The 27,927-nt window shown below is 44.1% G+C and overlaps 1 protein-coding gene and 1 long non-coding RNA gene across 4 annotated transcripts in view; both read right to left on the reverse strand.

Moving 5' to 3' along the window:
• Positions 1–27,927, reverse strand: part of BMERB1 (bMERB domain containing 1) — a 138,577-nt gene that overhangs the window by 98,604 nt on the left and 12,046 nt on the right. The gene's annotated exons all lie outside the window — the stretch shown is intronic.
• LOC146404523 (uncharacterized) lies at positions 1,013–27,797 on the reverse strand. Its single transcript, XR_014840730.1, has 2 exons — positions 27,646–27,797; positions 1,013–5,987 (listed from the first exon to the last, which is right to left on the reverse strand). It is a non-coding gene; the product is annotated as an uncharacterized LOC146404523 (long non-coding RNA).

Consider the following 27,927-nt stretch of genomic DNA (forward strand, 5'->3'; position numbering starts at 1 on the left):
CCAGAGTCCCCATGTACTACCCTAGACCCCTGGTATCTACAGTTTGCAGATTCCTTCTCTTAGGTAGGGCTGTGCAGTCCTTTCCAGACTTCTCCAGTTTACATCCCACTCAGAGACTCCTCAACCCACTCATGGAATTATTCTTGGGAGTCAACCTCCTTAGAAGTTGGAGAAGGATAGAGGAATTTTAAATCAGTAATTATGGTTTCCTGTCACCTCAGAAGATGGCACTTTCAATCACAGAGTAGGTCTGGCATTAAAGCCATGCTAATTCAATGCAGAGAATGTAAGGTTTCTAGCATCAAGACCAGAACTACTGAGAAATGAGATGTAGCAAGAAAGAAACCAGTGGAAGGAAAGGAGACTTGAGAAGATGAAATTATGAAGACCAGAAGTCTTGCTATTTAGAACAGGCTCTTAAACATCTCCTCTTTACCTAAAAATGATAATGCCTCCTTCCTGAGGCTGTTGCCTGCTAGTGATTTCTTTTCTGCATCAACGCTGCCACTATGCAGCACTTGCGGATGATGATACTTTAGGATGGAGGAGAGAGGAGGCCCCCAGGTAAAGAACCTGCAGTGGTTCCAAGGAAAGCTTCTGGAAACACACATTCTCATTCTATTCCTTCCTTCTACTTCCATTGTTAAGTGCATGTATGTGTAACTGTTGTAACTTCCCCTTCATCATTGTAACATGTCCCTCTGTCGCTAGCAACATTTTTTGTCATAAAAATCTACGTGTTTAACATTAGAACAGCCACCCCTGTGCTCTATGTTTGCATGGTATATGTTTTTCTATCCTTTTATTTTCAACCTATTTGTGCATTTGAATCTAAAATGTGTTTCTTGTGGGCAGCACCTATTTTTTTCAATCCAGTCTGACAAGCTCTGCTTTTTGAAGAATGTTTAACCCATTTATATTTAATGTAATCATTGATTGCTTGGATTTATACCTGCCATCTTGCTATTTGTTTTCTATATGTCCCATATCTTTTTTGTTCCTCTATTCCTTCTTTATTGATTTTTTTGTGTTAAATAGAAATTTTCTAGTTAACAATTTTAATTATTTTGTTCTTCTTTTTACTATATTATTTTGAGTTATTTACTTAGTGGCTGCTCTGGAGTTCCCTTCAATTTTTTTTTTTTTTTTTTTGGTCTTTTCTAGGGCTGTACCCATGGCACATGGAGGTTCCCAAGCTAGGAGTCCAATCAGAGCTATAGCCACTGCCCTACACCACAGCCACAGCAACGCAGGATCCAAGCCACGTCTGCAAGCTACACCACAGCTCATGACAACACCAGATCCTTAACCCACTGAGCGAGGCCAGGGATTGAACCCACAACCTCATGGTTCCTAGTTGGATTCGCTAACCACTGAACCACGATGGGAACTCCCCCCTTCAAAAAATTCTAGAACTTTGTATCATTGAATCTCATCACCTATTAGATCAATTGTTTTCTTCTCCATGTGTCAGACCTTTGGAGACCTGGGGACTCACAGACGAACAGGCCCTGGCTTCTGCCCTCAAGAGAGGGGAGAGACCCAGATAGGGAAGTCAGCTATTACGATTCAGTGTCATTGGTGCTACATTACAGAGGATGCATAACAGGTAATGCATTATGTCCACAAGAACCAAAAGGAGAGACATCCATTCAACCTGTAGGGATCAGAAAAACTCTTGCAAGAAGCAAGAAGCCTGAGCTACTTATTGAAGAAGTTAGCTGGTCAGAGAAGTGAGAGCCAGGTGTTGCAGAAAGGAGAAAAAACTTGAACCAAAGCCTGGAAGCATAACAGGCTGTGAGCCTTGAGAGCAACACAAGGTGAAGGCAGCTGGAACAGAAAGTCCTAACTGGGCAAGTGAAGTGGGAGGAAGCCAGAAAGACAAACTGCTACACCCTCACCTAAGGAATTTAGCTTCATCCTCAAGACCATGGTGAACTTCGGATGCATTTAAGCAAGGCTCATATTTGCTTTGTGGAAAATGACTGTCTATTATTGGGAAGACCTGTGAGACAAGATACAACTGGAGGCAAGAATCAGAAAGGTTAAGGGGATTGTGGACAATCCAATAGTTTAGGGGGAATAAAAACGAGAAGCAAGGGATTCTGATTCCCAGACTGCTACTTTCCGCACTGCATCATGCTGCCTTCAAATAATATTTCCTTTGTGCCCTAAAGAATTTTAATTTAGCCGCCACATGAACCCTATTGAAAGAATTCAGACTTCGGTATCTCTTCCATAAGGTAACCACATTCAAAAATGAGAGCGAAAAGACTGAGTTTTTCTTTCCACATGCTAAGTCCTCTCACCTGCTTAAGCTCCCATATATTTTGTATTTTCAAGAGAACGATCAGGTCTCTCCATTTTAATCATAATTTTTAAACAGAAATAGGAGATTCCTTAACGCCTCAAGTCTGACTTGATATTAATTTCATAATAATAACAACACTCTCAGAGCACTTCCATTCAGTCTAGGATACTCATTAAGGACATCCTGAGTATACAGTACCAACCAAACAGGGATGGAGGTAACCTAAAAACCATAAAATCCAGCATCTCGGATCAAAGAATTTTCAGTCTCCTAGGAGACAATCTTTTGTGATCTCGAGGGTATTTTTAAAGTCTCAAAAAAAATGAATGCCTTTAACTCTGCAATGCCACTTTAAAATTTGTATCCAGAAGAAACAATGGGACAGATATGTAAAGATGAAAAAAATATATTTATTGTGGCATTATTTATAAAGGTGTGAAATACCCTAAATGTCCATCAATAGGGAATGGTTGGGTGTATCAAGACATTGGGAAATTATGCAATTATCAAAAAAGGATAACCTAGTTCTCCATTACTGATATAGAAAGAGGGCCATGATACACTGTTTAAATGAAAAAACTAGGCTATGTTTAGTACACATAATATGATCCCCCTATTAAAAAATACATATATTAATATATGTCCAATAAAAGACTGGAAAGATAGACACCAAATTTGATGGTAATTGGAGGATGGGAAATAGCTTTCACTTTCTACATTTTATACTTGTCTTGTTGGAATTTTCATAATGAGCAGATACGCCTTTAAAGACTCTTTAAAAGCTCACTGATATCCATGCAACCCCTGCCACAAATGGCCACTAAATTACTTCGATCTCTTAAATCGCAGCCACCTGAAGAGAAGGAACATGGCAACTTGATTAGCCAGAAACTGCTATAAAGAATAGCCAGGTGCTTAGCTCCAGTCCTTTCAGAGAACACTGTGGCAAAGGCTCAGTATTCTGGTTAAAAGCCTTGTTGGCAAACACCATTCCAAAGATATATACGTCTTAAAACAAAATTCTTTCTTGTCTTAATATCTAGGTCACATTAGCTCTGCTTTGTTGACGTGCATGCAATACATCAGCTTCCTTCCATAGTCTTCTTTCTTTGGAGCTCCTTTCCATCTGCTAGATTGGACGCTGCCCGAGTCACAAATCATTGCATAAAACCAACAAGACCTTTAAAATTGACTCCATTGAATTTTGCTTTGTAATGAGTGTATTCAGGCACGGAACACATTCATTTATTCTTCCTTCATTCAACAGCTATAACTGAGCACTTGCCAAGTGCTGGGCAAATAAAACAGGTGATCCTTCCCCTGACAGAACTAAGGGAACGCAGACGGTAATGATGTGGCGGGAAAGCAAACAGTGGGCTGGGGCGGGGGGGGGGGGCGGGGGGGAGAGCCAGGAGATGAGGTTGAGGTCAGGGAAAGCCTTTCTGAAGCCATTGATATCTGAGACCTAAAAGCACGAGAAGGTGGTGTTCACCAGCAAGAAGGGAAGCGCATCCAAGCAAAGGCACCAGGGGAATAATAGCCTCCCCGTCCCCGGAACTGAAAGCAAAGCAAGCAGGAAAGGATCCAGGTGAGGCTGGGCTGGAAGACAGATAGGATACCCTGTTATTTACAAAATGAAATGTACCAAAACAAAGTAATCCACAATTGCACGCTGATTGCTTTATTTTTTTCAATGCCCCAACTGCAGCATACGGAAGTTCTCTTGCCAGGGATTGAATCTCAGCCACAGCTGCGACCTGCGCCACAGGTGAGGCAACACTGGATCTTTAATCCGCTGCACGAGGCCTGAGGTCGAATCCATGCTTCTGCAGCACCCAAGCTGCTGCAGTTGGATTCTTAACCCACTGCACCACGGTGGGAACTCCACTCACTGCTTTCTCCCTCGTCCCCATAGCACACGGTTCACACTTTCCCACAGGCTGGTCTGTGCCATCATCTCTGCCATTCTCTCCTCCCTGGCAGGGAGCTCCTTGTAGGAAGCATCTCTGCCTTCTTCATCTTTGTCTCCTTCCCCTCCTCGGCACCTAGTAGAGCCACTGGCACAAAAGGCATCCAAACGTGTGTTTGTTGGGTCCAATTGCACTTTCTGTTCCATCCTATTCTCTTTGCTTTCGCTCCAAATGAGAATTACATCTAATTTCTCAAGCATGACTTTTCCTAAGCGTCCACGTATCACCTGCTCTGAGCTGCATGCAACTCTGCCTAAGAACATGCTTCATCCAAATGCTAAAAGGAGAAGACCCCTCTTCCTCCACCAAAAGGGAGGTGCTCCCCAAGACGGTAGAGAGGGACCAGATTCCAAAATTTCTCGCCAAGAAGCATGATAGGAGGGGGAGCTGGAAGGGAGGGGCAAGGGAAAGGAGGGACAAAGCGACCTATGAAAGGATGCTCTCAGTGGCTACATGAGGTTGACAGGATTATTTCCAAAGGACATTTGCTTAATGGCTTTCTCTGTTCATAGATGAGTTTCACCCAGAAAATTTTAAGCTAAATATGACAAGTGGGATCTAAAAACCTGAAATTTACAAAATGCAGGGTCTTGTTACGGCAAAGTCAACCAGGTAACTGGGAGGGGCTTGCACAGTTAGCTGGGCTGCTCCAAGGTTTGGCCACATAATGCAAACCCAACCTAGGGGCATATGCACACTAATGTATATGGAACAGATGGTCAACAAGGAGCTGCTGTCTAGCACAGGGAACTCTACTCAATATTCTGTGATCACCTATATGGGAAAAGCATCTGAAAAAGAATGGATATGTGTATATGAATAACTGAGTAAGTCTGCTGTCCAGCAAAAATTAATACAACATCGTAAATGAATGATACATCAATAAAACTTTAAAAAATGAAAAAAAAAACACCCAACCTCTAAGAAAATGACAATTGCCCTTTTATAATCTTCAGTATTTTTAAATTCAATCCCACTCCTGGGCATATATCTGGACAAAACTCGCACTGAAAAAGACACATGCACCTCTATGCTCACTGCAGCACTATTCACAATAGCCAAGACATGGAAACAACCTAAATGTCCATCAACAGTTGAATGGATTAAGAAGATGCAGTACATATACACAATGGAATACTACTCAGCCGTAAAAAAGAACAAATTCATGCCATTTGCAGCAACATGGATGGACCTACAGACTGTCATACAAAGTGAAGTAAGTCAGAAAGAGAAAGACAAATACCATATGATATCATATCTGGAATCCAATACATGGCACAAATGAACCTATCTACAGAAAAGGAACAAACTCACTGACATGGGGAATAGACTTGTGGTTGCCAAGGTGCAGGGGGAGTGGGATGAACTGGGAGTTTGGGGTTAGTAGATGAAAACTATTACATTTAGAATGGGTAAGCAATGAGATCCTGCTGTATAGCACAGGGAACTATATCTATTCACTCGTGATGGAACATGATGGAGGACAATGTGAGAAAAACAATGTGTGTGTGTGTGTGTGTGTGTGTGTATGACTGGGTAACACTGCTGTACAGCAGAAAATGACAGAACACTGTAAATGAACTAAAATGGAAAAACTGGAGTTCTCATCGTGGCGCAGTGGTTAACAAATCCGACTAGGAACCATGAGGTTGCGGGTTCGATCCCTGCCCTTGCTCAGTGGGTTGACGATCCAGCGTTGCCGTGAGCTGTGGTGTAGGTCGCAGACGCGGCTCGGATCCCACCTTGCTGTGGCTCTGGCGTAGGCTGGCAGCTACAGCTCCAATTAGACCCCTAGTCTGGGAACCTCCATATGCCGCAGGAGCAGCCCAAGAAATAGCAAAAAATAATAATAATAATAAATAAAAAAATAAAATAAAATGGAAAAACATCATTAAAAAAGAAAAAAAAGAAAATTATCACATTTGGAGTGGATAAGCAATGAAATCCTGCTGTACGGCACAGGAAACTATATCTAATCACTTATGATGGAGCAGGATGGAGGATAATGTGAGAAAAAGAATGTGTATATATGAATAACTATGTCACTGCTGCACAGGAGAAATCGACACAACATTAAGTCAACTATAATAAAATTTAAAAAAAAAATTTTCAAACTTAGGAGCATTATCCCTCTTCTTATCAGAACAAAAACACGAGTTATCTTGGCTGGAGAGGGATTTAACCTCCAGAGGGATTTTGTTCTGCAGGCACCCATTGTCTTCCTCTGGTCACAGCACCTCCGTTGTGTTTCCACAAGAGAACACACCTCCCCCATGAAATGCTCTCTGGTGGGGCTGGCAATCAGGATGTCGCCCTTCCCAGCCAAGGACTGGGTACTGACTCAGCTGGGCCAACATACACATGCTGTGTTCTGGCTGCGTTTGGCTTTGATCTTATCTTGGCTCTTCCAACTGAAATTCAAGCCACTTTTTGCTCCCAGAGCTTGTGCTGTGACTGGGAGGGTCCACTGTCCTGACAGCAGTTAGTTGCAAAGGTCAGTATTGGGAGGAGGCACTAGGATATAGGGAAAGCTTGTAGGGTTCAGAGCGCCCTTTTTTTTTTTTTTTTGGCTTTTTAGGGCCCCACCCAAAGCAAACAGAAGTTCCCAGGCTAGGGGTCAAATCAGAGCTGTAGCTGCCAGTCTATACCACAGCCACAGCAAAGCTAGATCCAAGCTGTGTCTGTAACCTACACCACAGCTCATGGCAACACCGGATCCTTGACTCACTGAGTGAGGCCAGGGGTAGAACCTGCATCCTCATGGATACTAGGCAGGTTCGTTACCACCGAACCACAACGGGAACTCCATCAGCATACCTCTTACGTGTTCTCATGGGAAGGGTTTTCACACACAGGAAGCAGGATTATTTTCAAGCCACAGAACTGACTCTGGTTAACTCAGAGATTTTCTCTGTCCTTCCCTGGGAGCCGAATCTTGAGGAGAATGTCTCAGGGATGCAAAAGAGTAGGTCTGATTCAGCCTGAGGACAGCACCCTGAATTCTCTACCACCTGAAACTTATATTTTTTTAATTGAAGTATAGTTGATTTACAATGCTAATTTCTGCTGTAGAGCAAAGGGATTCCATTATACCCATATATACACTCCTTAATATTCTTTCCCATTATGGTTTATCATAGGACATTGAATATAGTTTTCTGTGCTAGACTGGAGGACCCTGCTGTTTATCCCTGCCACCTGAAACTTTATAGTTGTCATTCCTCTTTTTTTTTTTTTTTTTAGGGCCACACCCATAGCATATGGAGGTTCCCAGCCTGGGAACTGAACTGGAGCTGTAGCTGCTGGCCTACACCACAGCCAAAGCAATGTGGGATACAAGCCACGCGTGTAACCCACACCACAGCTCACGGCTACACCGTATCCTTAACCCACTGAGCAAGGCCAGGGATTAAACCCACATCTTCATAGATAAGACTTGGGTTCATTACTGCTGAGCCGCAGCGGGAACTCTGATTCCTCTTCTGAGTCCCAAATCTTTTTTGATTCTGGAAGGATTTCCACATGCTTCAAATAAATTCCTTTTTCTCTCCTTTATTTCCTGTGTTTTGCAAATGTATTGAATGTGATCCACAGGAAGACATACAGAATGGCCTGGAATCCACAATCACACACAGGTAAAATACAAGATGGACAAAATAATTACCTTTAGTACCTTAGATGTATCCTTATATTTTCAATTATCTTCTATTTCATTTTTCAAATTCTTCTTTTACTTTTTATTTTTATTCTTTTCTTTTTAGGGCTGCACCCACAGACGATGGAAGTTCCCAGGCTAGGGGTCGAACTGAAGCTAGAGCTGCTGACCTAAGCCACAGCCACAGCAAGTGGGATCCGAGCTGCATCTTCGACCTACACCACAGCTCATGGCAACGCCGGATCCTTAACCCACTGAGTGAGGCCAGGGATCAAACCTGCATCCTAATGGATGCTAGCCAGGTCTGTTTCCGCTAAGCCGCAATGGGAACTTCTCTTTTTTTTTTTTTTTTTTTTTGTCTTTTTGCTATTTCTTGGGCTGCTCCCATGGCATATGGAGGTTCCCAGGCTAGGGGTCTAATCGGAGCTGTAGCCACCGGCCTATGCCAGAGCCACAGCAACGCGGGATCCGAGCCGCGTCTGCAACCTACATCACAGCTCACGGCAACGCTGGATCATTAACCCACTGAGCAAGGGCAGGGATCGAACCCGCAACCTCATGGTTCCTAGTCGGATTCGTTAACCACTGCGCCATGACGGGAACTCCAGGAACTTCTCATTTTTAAAATCCTAGTTGCAGCCTCTTAAACTGACCAGTGTGTTTCTCCCACACTTGGTTAAGCCTCAGAATTATCCAGAATCAATTTCTCTTGCCTGCAATTAATCCTATTCCTTCTGTGGGGGGGGGGGGGGACCAAAATGAGCACCTATAAAAGGAATAGCGATCTGCACAAACTTTCTTCTCCGGCAGTGAACTCTCTCTAGGTACAAGGTAAGCTCTAGGAGAAAAGAGGCAGCAGGTGCTGGTTGAAAACAAAGCCAATGACAGCCAGAATTTTCTCCACCAGCAGCAATCAAAATCAGTTGTGATCCGTGAACTTATTTGCAAGACAGAAAGAGACTCACAGACTTTGAAAACAAACCTATGGTTCCCAAAGGCGACAGGCTGGTGGACGAGGGATGGCCTGGGGGTTAGGGATTGGCATATGCACACCGAGGTATAGGGAACGACTGGCCAACAGGGACCTGCTGTAGAGCACAGGGAACTCTACCCAATATTCTGTGATCATCTATGTGGGAAAAGAATCTGAAAGAGAATGGATGTGTGTATACGTATAATTGAATCACTTCGTTGTATGGCAGGAATTATCACAACATTATAAATCAACTATACTTTCATAAAAATTTTTCTTTTGTCTTTTGTCCTTTTAGGCTGCATCCACAGCACATAGATGTTCCCAGGCTAGGGGTCGAATCGGAGCTACAGCTGCCAGCCTACACCACAGCCACAGCAACACCACATCCGAACCATATCTGCGATCTACACCACAGCTCACGGCAATGCCGGATCTTTAAGCCACTGAGCGAGGCCAGGAATCAAACCCACGACCTCATGGTTCCTAGTCGGATTCATTTCTGCTGTGCCACAATGGGAACTCCCTAATAAAATTTTTTAAAGTGAAGAAAAAAAAAAAAGTTTTACAAGCAAACAAAAAAAAGTCAGTTGTGATCCAGTCACCTTTTACATAGTGCAGGATGATTATCTAAACCAGTGGGCACAAGCCTGCAGGCCAAACCTGGCCCATGAGCTAAGAATGCCCTCTGCATTTTTAAATGACTGGGGCAAAAAACAACAACAACAACAAAACAGTATTTCACGAATTACATGAAATGCAAATTTCAGCAACCATCAAAGAACACTCGAAGGAGCACAGCCGTCTCCATTCACTCAGGTGTGCATCTCTGGCAGCTCTGAGGCTTTAACAGAGACAGAAACCACAAGACCCGCAAAGCCTAAAATAGTTAACTACCTACCCCAGTGCAGAAAAAGTCTGCCAGCTCCTGATCTAAATACTAGAGGGAGGAGTTCCCATTGTGGCTCAGTGGTTAACAAATCTGACCAGCATCCATGAGGACGCAGGTTCGATACCTGGCCTCGCTCAGTGGGTTAAGGATCTGGCATTCCCGTGAGCTGTGGTATAGTCGAAGATGCGGCTCAGATCCTGCATTTCGGGATTTCTGTGGCTGTGGTATAGGCTGGCAGCTATAGCTCTGATTAGACCCCTAGCCTGGGAACCTCCATATGCCATGGGTGTGGCCCTTAAAAATAAATACATACATACTAGAGGGAGATTAATGTGATGGAACATGATAGAGGATAATTTGAGAAAAAGAATGTATATACATGTATAACTGGGTCACTTGACGGTACAGCAGAAATTGACAGAATATTGTAAATCAACTATAATAAAAAATTAAAATAAATACTAGAGGGAGATTCTTTTTTTTTTTTGTCTTTTTAGGACTCCATCCATGGCATAGGGACATTCCGAGGCTAAGGGTCGAATCAGAGCTGCAGCGGTCGGCCTGTGCCACAGCCACAGCACAGCAGGATCCGAGCTGCATCTGCAACCTACACCGCAGCTCATGGCAACACCAGATCTTTAACCCACTGAGTAAGGCCAGGGATCCAACCTGCATCCTCATGGCGGTTAGTCAGATTCGTTTCCACTGAGTCAAGCCAGGAACTCTGTGGGTTTCTACCTTTAAATCTTGCTCCTGACTAACTCCTTATTGGAATCACTGAATCTTTATACATCGAGCAGCAGCATGTGCCGAGCTAGGAAGCCATCCAGAACCCAGGGGTTCAGCACACTGGCCAACCTCAAACTACTTTGCTTTATTTTTAGATAATAGAAATGGCAGCTGAGTAAATACGGTAACTCTAGATACCTAATCCCACAGAGGACATTTTAATAATAATTTTTGCAGTTCCCTGGTGATGCAACAGGTTGAAAATCTGGCACTGTCACCGCTGTGGCTTGGGTCGCTGCTGCGGTGTGGGTTCACTCCCTGGCCTGGGAACTTCTGCATGCTGGGAGCACAGCCAGTAATAAATTTTTTTCAAGGCTATTTTTAGAAGCTGGTCGGCTGCCTGCCTGCCCAGGATCCCTACCTCCATAGGAAGCAAAGCGCCTTTCCTCAGTTGCTAAGGAATCAAACACCTCAATGAACTGCATTCTCAGTGTGTGCCAGTCCCTGTGCTGACAGCCTCTTCTTTCAAAGGCAGGTCTGTTAACCACACAGAGGTGGGCGTTATCACAGGATGCTATGGTAATGACCCTGAACTAAAAAATATATATATGTATGTATGTATATGTATAAAAGTATGTATGTGTATTATAGATATATACCTACTATAAACATATATTGTTTATATATATAAATATTTATTATATAATATACATACATACATTGGGGACATATGTAGTAGATGTATACGTAATGAATAATTTTTAAAAATTTTTTATCATAGTTGATTTACAATGTTCTGTCAATTTCTGCTGTACAGCAAAGTGACCCAGTTATACATATATACACACACACACACACACACACACACACATCTTTTTCTCATATTATCTTCCACTATGTTCCATTACAAGTGATTGGATATAGTTCCCTGTGCCACACAGCAGGACCTCAACACCTCTCCACTCCAAATGTAACCCCAAACTCCCAGTCCATCCCACTCCCTTCCCCTCCCCCTTGACAACCACCTATCTGTTCTTCATGTCCATGACTTTATTTCTTTTCTGCAGACAGGTTTGTCTGTGCCATATATGAGATTCCAGATAGAAGTGATATCATATGGTATTTGTCTTTCTCTTTCTGATTTGCTTCACTTAGTATGAGAATCTCTAGCTGCACCCATGTTGCTGCAAATGCCATTATTAGGGCGCAAAGATAAGTAAAACCGAGTTTTCAACGAAGGGGATAGAAATCATTTGGACCCCTCTGGACAGGAAAGGATTTGCGCTTTGATGAGAATTATTTTTGCATTGTGACCAGTTACCCACTACTCACAGAGTTGGAAAATGCCTTTTTTGTGGCTGAGTAGTATTCCACTGTGTACATGTACCACAGCTTCTTAATCCATTCATCTGTCGATGGACATTTAGGTTGTTTGTAGTGGATAATTTTAGCCTGCAGAGCAGCTAAGTGAACTGGCTTTACCTACTCTCAGCTTCGTTCAAACTGAATACCCAGATGAAGCTTTAAAAAGTCAATAAAATAGCTGCCATCTGGCATCAAAATTAATAGACTGAATTTTCAGGCATTTTTGAGTGCCCCTCTGGACTCCATGTTTGCAAGCTCAGGCTTTCACTAGATCAGATTTCATTTGAAATCATTTTCTGCAATAACAGATCATTTTCTTAACTGTCACTCTTGAAAACTAGTCGTTTTCTTTGTGCTTATAAACTGCGGTTCATGAAGCACCTGAATTCTCCTTGCTGCTTCCTTAGGAAGGCAAACAAGTGAATGCGGTGGGGGGGGGGGGGGAGCAGAAGTGCTTTAGTGAAAAACTACACATGGTCCATGGGCCACCGCAACCAGGCTGTCTGATTCTAGTTTTTCATTGTCTCTGAGCCTTTTTCCAACTCTGTGAGTAGTAGGTAACTGGTCACAATGCAAAAATAATTCTCATCAAAGTGCAAATCCTCTCCTGTCCAGAGGAATCCAAATGATTTCTATCCCAGTCACTGAAAATTCAGTTTTACTTATCTTTGTGCCTTTATTTCTTTTATCTATTTATTTTTGACTGTCGTGTGTAGCAGCTTGCTGTGGCAGCTTTGTTCTCAGACCAGGGACGGAACCCTGGCTGCAGCAGTGACTTAGTCTGCTGCAGTGGTGCCGAGTCCTAACCACTAGACCACCAGGGAACTCCCTGTGCCTTTATTTCCATATTCCTGATCCATGAATTAATCCATTCCTCAGATTCCTTGAATCTGTTATAACACCTACCTATTTCCCTCACTGATTGAGTAGAATAAAATCTTTGACATGTGTTTTGTTTGTTTGTTTTTTGTCTTTTTGCCTTTTTTAGAGCCGCTCCCGTGGCATATGGAGGTTCCCAGGCTAGGGGTCTAATCGGGCCTATGCCAGAGCCACAGCAACACGGGATCCGAGCCGAGTCTGCAACCTACACCACAGCTCATGGCAACACCGGATCTTTCACCCACTGAGCAAGGCCAGGGATTGAACCTGAACCCACAACCTCATGATCCCTAGTCAGATTTGTTAACCACTGCGTCACAATGGGAACTTCTTTTTTTTCAATTTATTTTTTTTAATTATAGTTTGTTTACAATGTTGTGCCAATTTCTGTACAGCAAAGATAAAGATGTGGTACACAGACACAATGGAATATTACTCAGCCATTAAAAGGAAAGAAACAACGGCATTTGGAGCAACATGGATGGACCTAGAAATTATCATGCTAAGTGAAGTTAGTCAGACAATGAGACGCCAACCAACATCATATGCTATCACTTACATGTGGACTCTAAAAAAAATGAAACAATGAACTTCTTTGCAGAATAGATACTGACTCACAGACTGAAAAATTTATGGTTTCCAAAGAAGACAGTTTGGGGGGTAGAGGGATGGGCTGGGGCTTTGGGATGGAAATGCTATAAAATTGGGTTGTGATGATCGTTGTACAACTATAAATGTAATAAAATTCACTACGTTTAAAAAAACACATATATCTGGAGTTCCCGTCATGGCACAGCGGAAATGAATCCGACTAGGAACCATGAGGTTGCAGGTTCGATCCCTGGCCTCGCTCAATGGGTTAGGGATCCGGCGTTGCTGTGAGCTGTGGTGTAGGTCACAGATGCAGCTCGGATCTGGCATTGCTGGGACTGTGGTGTAGGCTGGCAGCAACAGCTCCAAATGGAACCCTAGCTTGGGACCCTCCATAGGTCGTGGGTGTGGCCCTAAAAAGACAAAAAACAAAAAACAAAAACAACAACAATGTATATCTACATTCCTTTCTTCTTCTTTTTTGGCTGTCCCATGGCACATGGAGTTCCCCGGCCAGGAATCAGATCTGAGGTCAAGTTTCAACCTAAGCCAACGTCACGGCAACAACGGATCCTTAACCCACTGTACCAGGCTGGGGGCTGAACCTGCATCCCAGTGCTCCCAAGACGCCGCCAATCGCCAATCCCGCTGAGCCACAGCAGCTACTACATTCCTTTTCTTACATTAACATGTGTTCATTTTTACATCTTTGTGAGAGTCACAATTTTACCTTTTTCTGAAAATTATCTTTTTAACGGTAACATTAGTTTTTTTCAGTATTCTCCCAACCATACCTTTGTCTCCTGCCCCTGCCCATGAGTACAGCTGACACACTGTCAGAGGGTAGAAGGCTGTTTCTTTGGGAAATGAATTAGCTAACGGGAAATTAGCTTTTCTAAATGCAGTGCATTGTGTTTCTTTTCAGTGAAAAAAAAAGTAAATTAATGGAGCAGCAGGTCCTCCAAACCCAGGTTATGTATCTCTCCACCCACAGGATAATGGTTGCTAACAGTAGGAGCAAGAGTAGGTTTTCAATGAGTGGCTGATCTAGGGCCACAGGATAGAAAGGCTGAATTGTTTTCCCAAGAGCCATGACCAGATTTACAGTTTAGGATTTAATCATTTATTTAACTGAGAGCTTTCGGGTGTTGGCCATTGTGGTCTAGGAGAGAAAGGGAGGGAACTCTTGTTTACTTTGCTGCTGTCTTTTTGCTTTTTTTTTTTTTTTTTTTTTCCCAGGCTAGGGGTAAAATCGGAGCTGCAGCTGCCAGCCTATGCCACAGCCTCAGCAATGCAGGGTCCAAGCCGTGTCTGCAACCTACACCACAGCTCATGGCAACACCGGATCCTTAACCCACTGAGCAAAGCCAGGGATGGAACCTGCATCCTTCATGGACAATAGTTGGCTTCATTACCACTCTGCCACAACAGGAACTCCCTACTTCACTGCTTTTTTTTTTTTTTTTTTTTTTTTTAAAGAGCTGCACCCGAGACATGTGGAGGTTCCCAGGCTAGGGGTCGAATCGGAGCTACAGCTGCCAGCCACAGCCACAGCCACGCCAGATCCAAGCTGCGTCTGCAACCTACACCACAGCTCATGGCAACGCCACTGAGCAAGGCCAGGGATCAAACCCACAACCTCATGGTTCCTAGTCGGATTCATTTCCGCTGCACCACGATGGGACCTCCCTTACTTCGCTGCTTTTGATCACATGGAATAAACGGGTTCAAGTTCTCCCGCTGCTTCTGCCAAGCTTGGGCACTTGGGGAATCATCTTCCCTCTGGGGGGAGGGGTTTCTAAGCCATTTGCAAGGGCAGTGGGGGATGGGCTGACTATATTAAAAGCGATCGGGGGCAGGGATTCCGATGTGCAGCCAGAGATGGGGATGGCATGGGAATGGCCTATCCCCAGCAAGAGCAATTTTTACTCTGTGCCCTAAAGATGCCATAGGGGCAAGTGAACATGAATAGAGACATATCCACACTGTCCCTAAGGGAAGGAAGAGGCAGGTGAATCACCAAACCGCCTGATTTCTGAGCACACCTCTACACCAAGAACTAAACCTAAGAACATTCAAACAACCAGGCGTGCTCATTTCAGTTTGTAAAAACTGAGATGTCTGTCACCTGGTGTATTCTGCTTTCTCGGTCCCTTTCATAGCTGTCTGCACTCTCTAGGGGTGGAACTCAAGACGAAATGGCCCACCAACATCATATGCCATCACTCACATGTGGAATCTCAAAAAAGGACACAATGAACTTCTGTGCCCAACAGATACTGACTCACGTACTTGGAAAAATGTATGGTTTCCAAAGGAGACAGGTTGGGGGGTGGGGGGTGCTATAACATTGGGTTGTGATGATCGGCGCACAACTATAAATGTAGTAAAAGTCATTGAGTAATAAAAAAGGAAATAAAATTAACTGCCATACATTAAAAAAAATTAAAAATAAAAATAAAGAAGAAATGGTCACTCCCTGGACACACAGAATGTTCCAGAGAAAACAGAGAGTCACTGTACTCTGCACGGCCATCGACCCTAGCAGAGTTAAAGGATATTGTTTGAAGGGTATTGCTTATCATCTACCTGAAGCATTTTCTTTTCTAAGTGAAAGTGACAATTTCTTCTTTACTCCAATGTGTAGGAAGGAGGACTCTTCCTGGGCCGGAATGCCTGGGGAAAATCAAATCCACTTGGCATGGGAGAGTTCTTCATGCCTCAGGAAACTCATAACTATGTTTCCCTCGACTTAATCCTGAGCACACTGAACAGCTTTTATTGTTAGCACTTCGTATCTGTGTGAGAACAGAAAACTTCGACATCTGAAGGGAAAGAAGGCCCAGGATGAGGAGATGGGACAGGAAAGTTCTCTGGACTCTCTTGCATCATCAAACTAGAGTAATCTGCATGCACCCCTATGTTCACAGCGGCATTAATCACAATAGCCAAGACATGGAACAACTTAAATGTCCATCAACAGATGAATGGATAAAGAAGAGGAGGTACATATACACGATGGAATATTACTCGGCCATAAACAAGAATGAAATAATAATATTCGCAGCAACATGGATGCCACCAGAGGCAATCTTACTAATTGAAGTCATTCACAAAGAGAAAGACAAATACCATTGGGTATCACTTATATGTAGAATCTAAAATATGACACTAATGAACCTATTTATGAGACAGAAACAGATTCACAGACAAGGAGAACGGACTTGTGGTTGCCAAGGGGGAGAGGCTAGGGAGAGGGATGGAGTCGGAGGTTGGGGTTATTAGATGAAAGCTATTACACATGAAAGGGATAAACAGCAAGATCCTACCGTATAGCACAGAAAACTACATACAATGTCTTATGATAAACCAGAATAGAAAAGAATATTTTTTAAAGAGTGTATAAATATGTATAACTGAATCACTTTACTATACAGCAGAAATTAACACGACATTGTAAAGAGCGTATACTTCAATACAAGTTTTTTTTAAATAAAAACTAGAGTAACTGCATCAAAAAAGAATTGGACTGTTCTCAACTGGGGACAGTTTTGCCTCTCTAGGGGACATCTGGCAATGTCTGGAGACATTTTTGGTTGTCATGGCTGCAGAGGGTAGAAGGGTGCTACTGGCATCCAATGGGTAGGGACCAGAGATGCTGCTGTACACAGCACAGTCCCCTTAACATAGAATCATCCAGCCCCAAGTATCCACGCCAATAGTGCCAAGGTTCTCTCACATCTGTCAAAACAGCGATTATCAAAAAAATAATAATAGTAACAAGGGTTGGTGAGGACGTGGAGAAAAGGGAACCCACGTGCACTATTGGCGGGAATGTAAATTGGTGCAGTCACTAGGGAAAACAGTACGGAAGTGCCTCAAAACATTCAAAATAGAACCATCACATCAAAGAGTCGATTCTAACCACCAAGTAGGAATTCTACTTCTGGGTGTTTATCCGAACAAACTGAAAAGACCAATTTGAAAAGATACATGCACCCCTATGTTCACTGCAGCATTATTCACAATAGCCAAGATATGATAGCAACTGAAGTGGCCATTAACAGATAATGGATAGGAGTTCCCCTTGTGGCTCAGTGGTAATGAACCTGACTAGTATCCATGAGGACTCAGGTTCAATCTCCGGCCCCGATCAGCAGGTTAAGGATTCAGCATTGCCGTGAGCTGCAGTGTAGGTTGCAGACGCAGCTGGGATCTGGCATTGCTGTGGCTGTGGCGCAGGCCAGCGGCTACAGCTCTGATTCAACCTCTAGCCTGGGAACTTCCATGTGCCATGAGTGTGGCCCTAAAAAATAAAAAAAAAAACACCAGACGAACAGATAAAGAAGGTGTGGTACACATATACACAACACAACAGCCTAGTACGCAGTCATAAAGAATGAATGAATGAAACCTTGCCATTTGCAACAACATGAATGGACCTTGAAGATACTATGCAAAGTGAAATAAGTCAAAGACAAACACCATATGATTTCACTTATATGCGGAATCTCAACAACAGAACAAACATAACAAAACAGAAACAGTCAGAGATGCAGAGAAAAAACTGGTGGTTGCTAGAGGAGAGGGGGTTAAGGGACGGGCAATATTTTAGGTAAAGAGGATTCAGGGGTGCAAACTTCCAGTTATAAAACACATAAATTAGAGCCCTCCTGTGGCCCAACGGGTTAAGCATCAGGCGTCACTGCAGCGACTTGGGTCACTGCTGTGGCAAAGGTTCAGTCCCTGGCCTGGGAATTTCTGTATGCCGCAGGCAGAGCTAAAAAAAAAAAAAATTTTAAAACACAACTACAGGAGTTTCCGTCGTGGCACATCAGAAACAAATCCAACTAGAAACCATGAGGTTGTGGGTTCAGTCCCTGGCCTTGCTTAGTGGGTTAGGGATCCGCAGTTGCCGTGAGCTGTGGTGTAGGTCACAGATGCGGCTTGGATCCCGTGTTGCTGTGGCTCTGGCGTAGGCCAGCAGCTACAGCTCTGATTCGACCCCTAGCCTGGGAACCTCCATATGCCGCGTATGCGGCCCTAAAAAAGACAAAAAGACAAAAAAAACCCCAAAAACCAAAAAAACCCACACAACTACATAAATCATGGGAGTGTAATGTACGACTAATACAATAATGTCATAACTTTGTATGGTGACAGGCGAGGCTTCTCACGCTGGTCATTTCATAATGTATAAAAATATCAGATCAGTGTTGTACACCCAAAACATATAATATTGTAAGTCAATAAATTTTTAAAAAATAGTGTCAAGGTTGAGAAATCCTGGACAAATGGACTCCAAATTTCTGTCTAGCCCCAAGACATCATGCTGCTAAAACACCATTTCCAGGCTCAAATAAGAAGTCTATGCCACAGGCACAGCAAATCCCCCCGCCCAATAAAATGGAAGACAGTATTAAAAAAAAGGGCCAGAAGAGGGTGAAATTGGCAGAGAATGTGGAAATCAAAAATTTTCTATTTTCCTCAAAACGTTCAACAAAGAATTACCAACAGCCCAGTAATTCCACTCCTACATGTATATTCCAAGGAATTTAAAACAGGTACTACAACAAACACTTGGTTCATCAACATTTATGGCGGCATGATTCACAAGGGCCAAAAGGCAGAAACAACCCAAATACCCATCAACTGATGAATGAATAACCAAAATGCGGTGTGTTCATAAATGAAATATTATACAGCCACAAAAAGGAATGAAGCGCCAATACAACCTACAACATGGACGAACCTCGAAAATGTGATGAAAGAAGTGAAAGAAGCGCAACACACAAAGTCACAAATGGCATGATTCCATGTATGTGCAACATCCAGAAGAGGTAAATCCACAGAGACAGAAAGCAGCAGGAGAAGGGGTACACGAGGAGAAACAGTTTCCTGGGTATCGGGCCTCTTTTTGGGGTAAAGAAATGTTCTAGAACTAGAGACAAGTGCTAGTAAATGGACTAAATGCCACGGAACTGTTAAGGGTTCTGTTAAGGGTTAATTTTCTGGTCAGTGAAACTGACCTTAGTAAGCCAAACCTTGATCTCAGTAGAAAAGAAAGACACATAAAAAGCCAACCTAGTCCTGGCTTTGGATAAGCATCTGAGAAAGAAAGCCCTGCTCTAAGGCAGAGCTGATCCTAGAGAAAGTAGACCTCCTAGCTCCTGGAACCCAGCCCAGCCACCTGCACCCTGCTGGGCTGCCCTTCGGGATGTCATCTGCACTGGGGTTTTTTTGTTTTTGTTTTTGTCTTTTTGCCATTTCTTGGGCTGCTCCCTCACATATGGAGGTTCCCAGGCTAGGGGTCTAAGCGGAGCTGTAGCCACCAGCCTACACCACAGCCACAGCAACGCAGGATCCAAGCCACGTCTGTGACCTACACCACAGTTCACGGCAACGCCGGGATCCTTAACCCACTGAGCAAGGACAGGGATCGAACCCTAAACCTCATGGTTCCTAGTTGGATTCATTAACCACTGCACCACGATGGGAACTCCCATCTGCACTGGTTTTTAACCACCAAGATGTGCTCTGGGGATGCCTTCCCTACATCTATTTAAACAGGATGAAGATGGATGGATCACACAGCAGTGGATGGCAGGGCTTCAGAACTCAGGGACACCCCACACACACTCGGAGTAGGTGAAATGGTCTCACCAGGAGTGCTGGGTATGGATGATCCAAATGGAAATAATTTCAGCATTTTTGTTCCTTGTCACAATGACAGCCACTTCTAAGAGCCACCTGCTAAAAGCATTTCATCCCTGGAGCAGAGCCAGGTACAATCTCCAGCTTTCACCTGTCTTAATTCCTTCCTAGACTGAGGAGGGTGCTATGACTAAACGTTTATGTCCCACTGTCCCAATTCAGATATTAAAATCTTGTCACCAGTGATGGTATTAGGAGGCAGGGCCTCTGGGAGGTGATTAGGTCACGAGGGTGGAGCCCTCACAAATGGGATTAGTGCCCTTATAAAAGGGATCCCAGAGAGCCCCCTACCCCCTTCCTCTACATGAGGACACAGCTAAAAGAGGCATCTGTGAACCAAGAAGCTCCTACCAGGCACTGAATGTGCCAGTGCCTTCATCTTGGACTTCCCAGCCTCTAGAACTGTGGGAGAGAAGCTGCTGTTGTTTATAAGCCCCCCATCCTGTCTATGGTTTTCTGTCACAGCAGCCCAATGGACCAAGACAGAAAGGTATAAACACAGGAAGAAAAATATGAATTAAAGGAAAGACTGGTTCGTCCCTTCCTCCATCCCTTAAGTGCCTATTTCCCAAATGGATCTCTGGAACCAGGATTACGGAGTTGTCTTTTTGCAGCCCTGGGATCACCAGGAGAAAGCTGGCACGTGGCAACTGAAACAGGAGAAGGTCTAGGAGGGAGTGGTCAGCACAGTGACCACCCAGATCTTTAAAATAAGGCTCATGGAGTTCCCATCATGGCTCAGCGGTTGAAGAACCTGACTAGCATCCATGAGGGCGCGGGTTCGATCCCTGGCCTCGCTCAATGGGTTAAGGATCCAGCATTGCTGTGAGCTGTGGTGTAGGTCACAGACCTGGCTCAGTTCCTGTGTTGCTGTGGCTGTGGTGTAGACCAGCAACTGCAGCTCTGATCTCATTCAACCCCTAGCCTGGGAACCTCTGTATGCCATGGGTGAGGCCCTAAAAAGACAAAAAATAAAAATTAAAAATTAAAAAATTAAAACTGAAAAAATAAGGTTCCACACACTATTTCAGGTGCCCTTCCATCTGAAAACATGGAAAGTGGGGGAGGGCTCAATTAGGAGGTTGGAATTAACACATACTGCTCTATACATACTCCACTAGATATAAAATAGCTAAGTCACAAGGACCTGGTGTATAGCACAGGGAGTCTACTCAAAACTCTGCAATGATCCAAATGGGAAGAGAATTTGAAGGAATGGGTACACGTGTACCTGATGTACTTTGCAGTGCACCTGAAACTAACACAACACTGTAAGTCAACTATACTCCAATTTAAAAATAACATAAAAAATAAAAATATGGAAAGCCAATAGAATTTAATATAGTTGGAAGTTTATAAGTAACTAAAGGGAAAGGTATGGACTTTCTGATGGTCCGAGATTCAAATCCCTTCTCCAGGGATTAATGGGGCAGGAATTTCATCTCTTTGTTCCTGGATTTCCATATATATGTGTGTGTACACACACACACACTGCTTCATTTTACAGGGTTGTAGTGAAAATTAAATCAGATAAAACTGTATCGTCTCAATTCTGAGACCTACTTTCTTCTCCAACATTGTATTTATTTATTTACTTTTTATTTTTTTATCTTTTTTAGGGCCACACCTGCGGCATATGGAGGTTCCCAGGCTAGGGGTCAAATTGTAGCTGTAGCTGCCGGCCTACACCACAGCCACAGCAACGCCAGATTCAAGCTGCGTCTGCCACCTCCACCACAGCTCATGGCTCTTCTCCAATATTTTAGCATTTCCGAAGTTAGGATGCACCATCCCCCAGCCCACAAATCTATCATTTAACATAACTGTACACATATGATAATATTATAAGCAGATATTTTCCAGCAAAGTTTTTTAATTTTCTTTTTTGCTTGGCTCTCCATCGCCCCCTCCTCTCCCTGCCCCTTACATCAGCCCTGTCCCCCTCAACCCTTTCCCCAGGTAGCCCATAGCAACAACTTATGCACTTTCCACATTTTTTTCCATACTAATAACATCATACACGTGCACGCGTACACACAGACGCATATTAGTTTTATAGAGAGAGAGAAGTTTGTTTTACAAAAATGAGAGATGCTGTTGCCTATGTTTTCCTTGATCTCATTTTTCTCCCTCAAGAAGCCCTCGAAGACAACTGTAACTGCTCTATTTTATTCCTTTTTAATGGCTCCCCAACGTTTCACAGTGGCTGAACGATAAATTATTCAACCATTCTTGGGCTCACGGGCCTTCACTGTGTTCAGTTTGTTGGGTTTTTTTTGCACACATGCCCTTGCATACTGGTGCTTTTATCTCCACTGGGCAGAGTCCCAGGCGTCAGACTGCTGGGTCAAAGCATAAGAGTATTTTAAACTTTAATAGATGTTATTCAGTTGCCTTCCCCAAAGGCTGGAACACTCAACCCTTCACCAGCAGTGTCCAAGATGACTCTGTTCTCTGCATGAAATTAAAAGCACTTCTAATGGACCAGTACCTTTAATGCAGCCATGCTGGGTTTTATTCCCGTTGTTCCAAAGAGACAGGATGGACAGTGAGGAGTGCCTTCCCCCTCTGCTGGCCTCTGAGAATCGAGGAGAGGTGGGATATATGTAAAGCCGCTCGCCCAGCCTACATCCATCACAGCGTTCACCTCAGGCCACCACTTCCCAATAAGGGTACCTATTCCTGTGGTTTCATATCTGATCTGAACATTTTGCATCCTTCCCTCGAAGCAGGAAAGCAAGAAGGTGAATGTACCGGCAGCATTAGGAACACACCTTCTAAGCCAGGAGATGAGCAGGCGATTTAGACCAAGACTAACCTATCTATTTATTTGTTTATTTATTTACTTTCGTCTGATCATTTTTTTTTCTTTTTAGGGCCCCACCTGTGGCATATCGAAGTTCCTGGGCTAGGGGTCGAATTGGAGCTGCAGCTGCCAGCCTACACCATGGTAGCTAGAGCCACTGCCACTTGGGACCTCAGCCTCATCTGCGAGCCAAGCCACAGCTTGTACCTACACCAGATCCTTAACCTGCTGATCGAGGCAAGGGATCAAACCCAAATCCCCATGGATACTAGTGGGGTTCTTAACCCACTGAGCCACAATGGGAACTCCTTTAGTCTGATGATGGTGAAGGTTTACAAAATCATGTGCCTCCCTGTCTTTGTGGATTCACAACAGCCCAGTCTGGCCACTGTTGATTTTCTTGAATGGGAGGCGGCTAAGTGAGGGGCAAGGAAGTAGGCACGGAGCATTCAGCACTCGGCAGCAGGTATGACAGAGGCGCTGTGGTCACGGCACTCGCAGGAAGACAGAAGCAAGTAACTGCACTCGGGTCAGCCCATAAAACTGGGGTTTGACCCTACGAGAACTTGTTTTCTCAAGGGCCTGCAAAAAAACACGCCTGTGGCAAACCCACTCAATTACTCTCTAGACAGCATTTAGTTACAAGGACATCGGGTCAGCAAGCTGACAATTCTGTTTCTAAAAGACTAGGAAATAACGGCATCACTGTTTGGTTGTATCATTGGAAAGCTGTTCTTGTAGGCTTTTTTTTTTTTTCTTCAATTTTGTAGAAGTATAATTGACAAAAAATGGAAGCTATTTAAGGTGTTCATTGAGGTGACCTGATAATAAGTAAACATTGTGGGAGTTCCCGTCGTGGCTCAGTGGTTAACGAATCTGACTAGGAACCATGAGGTTGAGGGTTCGATCCCTGGCCTTGCTCAGTGGGTTAAGGATCTGGCGTTGCCATGAGCTGTGGTGTAGGTTGCAGACGCGGCTCGGATCCCGCGTTGCTGTGGCTCTGGCGTAGGCTGGTGGCTACAGCTCCGATTGGACCCCTAGCCTGGGTCCAATGCCATGGGAAGCGGCCCTAGAAAAGGCAAAAAGACCAAAAAAAAAAAAAAGTAAACAATGTGAAAAGATTCCCACTCTCCAAGTAGTTAACTTATCTATCACCTCACATATTTCTTTTTTGGGGGGGGAGGGGTGAGAACATTTAAATTCTACTCTCTTAGGAAATTTTAATTATATAATGCAGTATTATCCATGACAGCCATCATGTTTCGTATTAGATTCTCAGAACTTAGGCACCGCATACTTGAAAGCTGGTACCTTTTTACCAACCTCTTCCCAGTTCCATGCCTCCCCCAGCCCCTGGCAACCACTTTTCCACTGTTTCTAGGAGTGTCTATGAGGCGTCCCCCCCCCCCAATTCCACAGACAAGTGATCCCATGCAGTATTTGTCTTTCTAACTTAAGTCACTGAGCAAAATGCCCTCAAGTTCCACCCATGTTGTCACAAATGGTAGGATTTCCTTCTTTGTCATGGCTGAATAATATTCCGCTGTATGTATAAACCACATCCTCTTTATCTCTTCATCCACTGATGGACACTTAGGTTGTTTCCATGTCTTGGCCATTGTGCATAAGGCTGCAATGAACATGGGGGCACAGAGGGCATATATCCTGTTTTCTTTTTTCTTATTCTATGATTTTTATTTTTTCCATTATGGTTGATTGAAAGTGCTCTGTCAATTTCTACTGTACAGCAAAGTGACCCCATCAGACACATACGCATACATTCTTTTTCTCACGTTATCCTCCATCATGTTCCATCATAAGGGACTAGACATAACTCCCTGTGCTATATGGCAGGATCCCATTGCTTATCCACTCCAAATGCAATAGCTTGCAGCTATTACCACCAGACTCCCAGTCCATTCCACTCCCTCACCCTCTCCCTTGACTACCACAAGTCTGTTCTCCAAGTCCATGAATTTCTTTTCCGTGGAAAGGTTCATTTGTGCCGAATATTAGATTCCAGATATAAGTGATATCATATGGTATTTGTCTTTCTGACTTACTTTGCTTAGCATGAGAGTCTCTAGTTCCATCCATGTTGCTCCAAATGGCATTAGTTTGTTCCTTTTTATGGCTGAGTAGTATTCCACTGTGTATATGTACCACATCTTCTTAATCCATTCATCTGTCGATGGACATTTAGGTTATTTCCATGTCTTGGCTATTAAGAATTGTGCTGCAAAGGTACATGCATCTTTTTCAAGTCAAGTTTCATCTGGATATATGCCGAAGAGTGGGACTGCTGGATCCTATGGTAGTTCCATATTTAGTTTTCTGAGGTTCCAGTATATTGTTTTTCCACAGTGGTTGTACCAATTTACATTCCCACCAACAATGCAGGAGGGTTCCCTTTTCTCCACACCATCTCCAGCATTTGCTATCTGTTGACTTGTTAATGATGGCCATTCCAACAGGTGTGAGGTGGGACCTCACAGTAGCCACATCCTCAGCATACAGACATTCCCAGGCCAGGGATTGAACCTGCAGTGACCCAAGAAGCCACAACAGTGACAACGCCAGATTCCTGCACCAGGGAATTCCATGTTTTCATTTCCCTCAGATATATCCCTAGAAGTGGGATTGCTGGATCACATGGTAGTTCTATTTTTACCAGAAAACCTTAAATCACCTAAAGGCAGCGACCATATATTGTCTAACTCAAAGGGCTTCTATACTCTCAAGAGCTTAGCATCATATCTGGCATGTAAGAGGCCATCAGTAAATAGGTATTGAATGGATGAGCACATGGAGAGATGAATGGGCAAATACAGGAATGAATGACTTATCTGTTTGGGCATTTGAAATGAGCCGACTCATTAGTGTCGTACACTGTGGTTATTTTCCAACTTGGATTTTATGACATCCAGGCATTCCTGTCACCCTCTTGTAATGCAGTTGTTGTATGTTATCCAAATAAACATGCCCCTGGAAACTCTGGTCTGGTGCAAACAGCCTGGACATTGTATCCTGGCTCCTGGCTCGGTCAGTCCCAGCTGTACACCCCTTCCCTGGGCTGAACCCTCAACCTGTTTCCCCACTTACAAAGGGTCATGATAACTCCTGTTCTTGGCCCTTTCTCGTAAACAGTAAATAAGAAAACGCAGGAAAAGCATAAATTGGAAAGTGCTATAAAGGCAAGTGGCCGTTATTATTACTTCTCCCAATACCCATAATCCCTGCACCTCCGAAAACCTTATTGAAAGTGAGTAAGGAGCACTAATGCTGATGTACTTATTTATTTATGTATTTTATTTTTTAGGGCTGCACCTGCAGCACATGGAAGTCCCCAGGCTACCTACGCCGCAGTCACAGCAACATGGGATCTGAGCTGCATCTGCAACCTATACCACAGCTCCCAGCTTGACCCTCTGAGCGAGGCCAGGGATTGAACCTGAATTCTCATGGATACTAGTCGGGTTGATTTCCACTGCACCACAATGGGAACTCCAAACGTATTTAACTTCCTAAGACCTCAGGCTAACAGCAGTTATTTCCCACCTGTTGCACTGCCTACATCAGGACGGGACCCTCTTTCTTTCCTCTCTGTAAACAACCACCGAGGGTTTTTCCCTTCGGGCTGCATGATGAGCCTCTTGCTCTCAACCCACTGTCACTGCTTCGGACCCCAGTCCCTGTGACCCCACGATCAGATGATTCCAAAACATACCTGGGTGGTCTTCCAGCGCCCCAGGGTCCCTCCCCTTCCCTCCGGTCTGCAACCACCACCAGCCAAGTCTTCCTAAGATGCTACATTCTTTACCTCTGCCCCTTGTCCTGCCAGGGCTCCATATAGCCTGTCATCTTTAATCTGCCCGAGTCCAGGGGTCCTGATGGACCAACCTCGCACTGCCCCGCTCCTCCAACGCAGCCAAGATCAGTCACGCATGCCTCCAACAACCTCACACATGGCTGCCTCTCTTCTTTTCTGGAGGCTGGACCACCCACGTTAACTTCCCTCTTTTCCTTCTTTCCTATTGTTTACACTTCCCAGCTAAAGCCCACTTCATGGCCTGTTCCGCAGACATCACCATTACTAAAATCACCACCATCTTTTAGGGAGGGGACCGGATTCCCTGCAAGGGCTTTCACACATCATCTCACTGAATCTTCTTCATCACCATATGAAGCAGGTCTTCTTATGATCTCCATTTTTTTGGCTGCATGTTTTTTTGGGGTTTTTTTGGGGTTTGTTTTTTTTTTTGTCTTTTTGCTATTTCTTTGGGCCGCTCCCATGGCATATGGCGGTTCCCAGGCTAGGGGTCTAATCGGAGCTGTAGCCACTGGCCTACACCACAGCCACAGCAACTCGGGATCCGAGCCACGTCTGCAACCTACACCACAGCTCACGGCAACGCCGGATCATTAACCCACTGAGCAAGGGCAGGGACCGAATCCGCAACCTCATGGTTCCTAGTCGGATTCGTTAACCACTGCGCCACGACAGGAACTCCTGCATTTTTTTTTTTTTTGTCTTTTTAGGGGCGCACCCTCGGCATATGGAGGTTCCCAGGCGAGGGGTCCAATGGGAGCTGTCGCTGCTGGCCTACACCACAGCCAGAGCAACTCAGGATCTGAGCCGCATCTGCAACCTACACCACAGCTCACAGCAATGCTGAATCCTTAACCCACAGAGCAAGGACAGGGATCGAACCCAAGTCCTCAAGGATGCTAGTTGGGTTCATTAGCTGCTGGGCCATGACAGGAACTCTAGCTTTTTTAAAATTCAAGTATAGTTGATTTATAATGTGTCAATTTCTGCTGCACAGTCAAGTGACCCAGTCATACACACATATACACTCCTTTTCTTATAGTATCTTCCGTCGTGTTCTCTCTCAAGAGACTGGATATAGTTCCCTGTGCCGTTCAGCAGCACCTCATTGCTCATCCACTCTAAATGCAGTAGGTTGCATCTATTAACCCCAAGTTCCCAGTCCATCCCACTCCCTCCCCCGTCCACTATCTCCATTTTATAGATGACAAGA

Source organism: Sus scrofa, chromosome 3, assembly GCF_054392235.1.
Source record: "Sus scrofa isolate SSC_HxYL_T2T_F1_AM1 chromosome 3, Sscrofa_HxYL_maternal_Yorkshire_Landrace_v2.0, whole genome shotgun sequence".
In the NCBI taxonomy this organism is placed as follows: Eukaryota; Metazoa; Chordata; class Mammalia; order Artiodactyla; family Suidae; genus Sus; species Sus scrofa.